This window comes from Micrasema longulum, unplaced genomic scaffold (assembly GCF_059751315.1).
Source record: "Micrasema longulum isolate JH-2025_06_02 unplaced genomic scaffold, ASM5975131v1 h1tg002184l, whole genome shotgun sequence".
Taxonomy (NCBI): domain Eukaryota; kingdom Metazoa; phylum Arthropoda; class Insecta; order Trichoptera; family Brachycentridae; genus Micrasema; species Micrasema longulum.
In genome coordinates this window covers 181,243-185,434 of record NW_028279349.1, presented here as the reverse complement: position 1 = coordinate 185,434, position 4,192 = coordinate 181,243, and positions in this window count along the sequence as shown.

Below are 4,192 nucleotides of genomic sequence, written 5' to 3'. Positions count from 1 at the left end.
GTGAGCAGAAAAGTTGATGATATTTAAAATAGTATTGGTTATGTCATGCAGTGGCATTACCTTGAAAGGAAGTATCTTTGTTTGTCGGTAGATATCCTTGACATGGGAATCCCGTTTAATTCCAAGAATGTTTCTTAGAGCTCAGTTCTGAAGAACTTGTATTTCCGAGATCTGATTTTTGGTGGCAAAACCCCATATCCATGATAAATAAGATAGGTGGGAATGAATCATAGCGTAGTAGACGGCAAACAAAACGGAATGAGGAAGCAAGCCTCGAAGTCTATGCAATACGCCAGTTACGGGTGCTATTTTTGATTGATTTTAAGGAAACGTTTCAAAACCGGTACACATTTGAAATGTCGTTAAGTAATTATATATATACAAATATTAACAAGCTACAGAAAGTGGCTTGGTAGGATTTTAGTTATTTGCAAAAAAATTTATCGAAATGTGATAAAAAATTGTATTACACATAAACGTATAATATAAATGAACCCACTAAGCAACTATGAAAAAATAAAATACATATTTTTCAAAGCGTTTTGCGGCAAAATTTATGCTTTCAATATTGATTAAATTTATGAATATTTCGAATTAATGTAAATTGACATGAATATTGATAACTAATTCAATCAATTAAGTAGCGACCGGGATCCAAAGTGTTAAATGCAATTATAGTATGAATTAACAGCAATGGATAGGACATGAACATGTTGATTTCCTTGTTAGTAGAGGGTAGTCAATTGGGAGGCAGGGTGTTGATGGGTTATACACCTTAGGGTAGTTTATATCTCCACTTCATATTCATATATGCACATCAGTTACGAAATGTCATTTCCTGAATATTTGAGATTTTCTATTTTCCTCCCTCTTTACCCCTTTTCTCCTCATAGTATAGTGTAGATATTTAGTCAATTTTTATTTCTTAAAAAATGTTAATGTTTATCAATATTTTGTACAATAATGAAATTATTCATACACTAACAAAACGTTCATATGCCTCTAATTTTCTCAAATAGGAAAATATCACATGCTACGATTACCGATAAAAATAAACGAGTATAAAATGGATTAGGAATATTTTATTGTATTTTCAAAATCAATATGGATATTGTGGAGAAATATTTTCACACATAAATGTAAAAAATAAATTTAATAAAAATATGTTGCTAGAAAAACGCTACGCATGGTTGTTGTGACGTCGAGATTCGTGATAATGTTCTGAACAAATTTCAATGGCCAGGAACAAATAAACATGAATCGTGACGTATTAGGGGCGCGGCCAAGGGAATGACCGTTTTCGCGGAAATTCAAAATTCAAATTTAAAAATCTTTTTACTGGACTTTATTACTTTAAAAATATAATTATAAAAAACGTGATATTTCCCTATTGAACGTTTTGGGTAGGTAGGAAGAAATTGCCTTAAGGCAATATGCCCCTTTATGCATCTTTTTCTTCTTCTTCTTCTTATCAGCTCGTTTTTCTCCACTGCTGGATATAGGTCTCTTTCAAATTATTCCACGATTTTCTGTCCTGGGCACTCTGTGGTTCCATCCATGGCCTACGAGTTCGACAGCGTCGTCAGTCCATCTCCTCTGCGGTCTCCCTACTTTCCTCTTACCTTCGTAGGGTCTTCAGTTTAGTATTCTGGGGGTCCACCTATCGACTTCTTGTCTCGCCACATGACCAGCCCACTGTCATTTTTGTCTTCCCACTCTTTCTGCGATATCCGTCACCATTTTACGGTCTTACCTCCCCATTCCTTATTCGGTCTCTTAAGAAGACGTCCAACATTTGTCTTTCCATAGACCGCTGAGAGAACTTTATTTTGTGAACACTTCTAGCAGTGAGTGTCATGTTTTTAAGACCGCATGTTGCCACTTATGCATATGTATTTAAATATATTTATTAATCAAATTAAAATAAAATAAAATAAAGCATATTTTTGTTTTGTTTACGCGGTTTCTTTTATAAATATATATAATATATGACACACTGATCAAGCAAATAATAATTGCAAAAAAAGCTTTAATAAAGAGTCCCAATCAAAACTAGCTCCCTCGATATATTTGAAAATCTTTATGTAAAATCTATAAAACAACTTTATGTAAAAGCTTTGTTATTGTACGCACGTAAACATTATTCTCTACCTTCCGTTACAAATACAAGAGTTACTAGATACTCCACCCTGATGCTGCAAAAAAATAAAATAATAAATTCGACCTTTGGTCGAAGAGGATTGGCCTACTACTCGGTTAAAGTGTACAATCTACTTCCACTATCCATAAGGACAATGAGTAAGTTCTCACAATATAAAATTGCTATTAGGAAATGGATAGTGGAGGTGGGTTGCACACGGATCGATAAGTGGATCAAGCCAAATAGGTAAAATGTGTGAACTGTTTATAAAATTTGTTCTATTGGTTTATATAAATTGGTTATGTTTTTTATGATTATTTTAGTTTTTTATTATTTATTATATTAATGATAATTGGGTTATTTGGATTAATTACGTTTTTTTGTTATAATTATTATGTTAACTTTGTTAAATACTAGCTAATTTAAGACATGTTCCACATTTTGTTAAGTGTTTCCCTAGGCACGGGACACCTCAGTAAGGGAACATTATTATGTATAAAAAAATGAATAGATAGATAAAATAGAAAAGAAAAAGAAAAGACTCAGATTATGTGCAACAAATCCTGTCCTGACCATGATCAGCCTCTCTATAATAATGGACAGAGGATTGAGGAAGTTGACAGCTTTAAATACTTAGGAGTACACATAACTGAGGATGGAAGCATGCACAAAGAGCTCGCAACCCGCCTAGGAATTGCTGGACCAACTTTTAACATAATTCGTGTTATCTGGAACTCTAGTCTATACTCGGTCAAAACGAAATGCCGATTATTCAACTCTTCTGGCTCTTTCTAGAGCATATAGGACATGCTCAACGGATGCACTCCTGGTTCCAACGGGCTTGTTTCCTTTAGATCTGGAGGTTCAGCGACGATCTGCAAATTTCCACCTAAAAAGAAGGCGTTCCTCTGTTATTGGTGGCGTCCGTCTACTCCCAACTGAACGAATGTCTCAATCAAATATTAAAAAAAATTACTTTAAATGCTCTTCTTAATGCTTGGCAATCGCGATGGGAATCTTCCTCTTCAGGGAGGGTTACCTTTCTTTTTTTTCCTTCAATCCGTCAGCGCTTAGAATCTTCTTGGGTTATCCCCGATCACTGGACTACGCAGTTTTTATCAGGTCATGATAAATTAAATAAAAAAATATTTGTTTTTAATATTGTTGACTCCCCTTCGTGCTGCTGCGGATATCCTAACCAATCTTCTGAACACATCCTGTGGTCTTGTCCTTTTCCCCTTCTCTATGATTACCGAATGGAGCTTCTCGCTACTATCCGTGGCCCTGTTATAGGTCCTGTCGGATATACAGATCTGCTGGCTTCTAAAAATAATTTCAAAGCTTTAAAAAAGTTTTGTAATCATTTCGGCGAATTGATCATGTCCAATCAATTTAATCCCAGTCAGTGAAGAATTCACTTCCCTCTCTTCTCAATCCAATTAAGTACATATTATGTACTTCTGGATTACTTTCTTTCAGCACAAAGATGTTAAGGCTAACAGATTTCAGAGAGCTCCTTCGGGCAGCTTTTCTCGTTTGACAACGAGCAAATTTTCCGTGTATGTGGGCACCGCCAAGGAGACTTATGTCCTCAAATGCGGTATGCGGTATGTGGTGGGTAAGCTGCCAGTTTTCCTATATGGGTGTGAATCTTGGCACCTTACCAAAGCTCAAAACACCAAACTTCTGAGTTATGAGAGTAAGTGCTTGAGAAGAATATTAGGTATAAGGTGGTTCGATTTTATAACTAACATTGAAGTCCGAAAACGGATGCAGCAGCCTCCTATAACGAGCGTCTTGAGGATGCGGCGGTGGGCCTGGCTTGGACACGTGCTGCGCATGCCTCAAAAGAACCTAAACCCTAGTTGCCTCTTCTTTAAACCTGCGGGATCACGCCGTCCTGGAAGGCCGTCAATGCAATCTTTAGACTTTATTCGGCGGAATTAAGGGGCACTGGATTGGCATGAGAAGAAGGGAGAGTGCTGGCTGGCGATAGGGTCTCCTGAAGGCAACTGGTGATGTCCACATGATCCACTTAGGAGCGGATGTGGA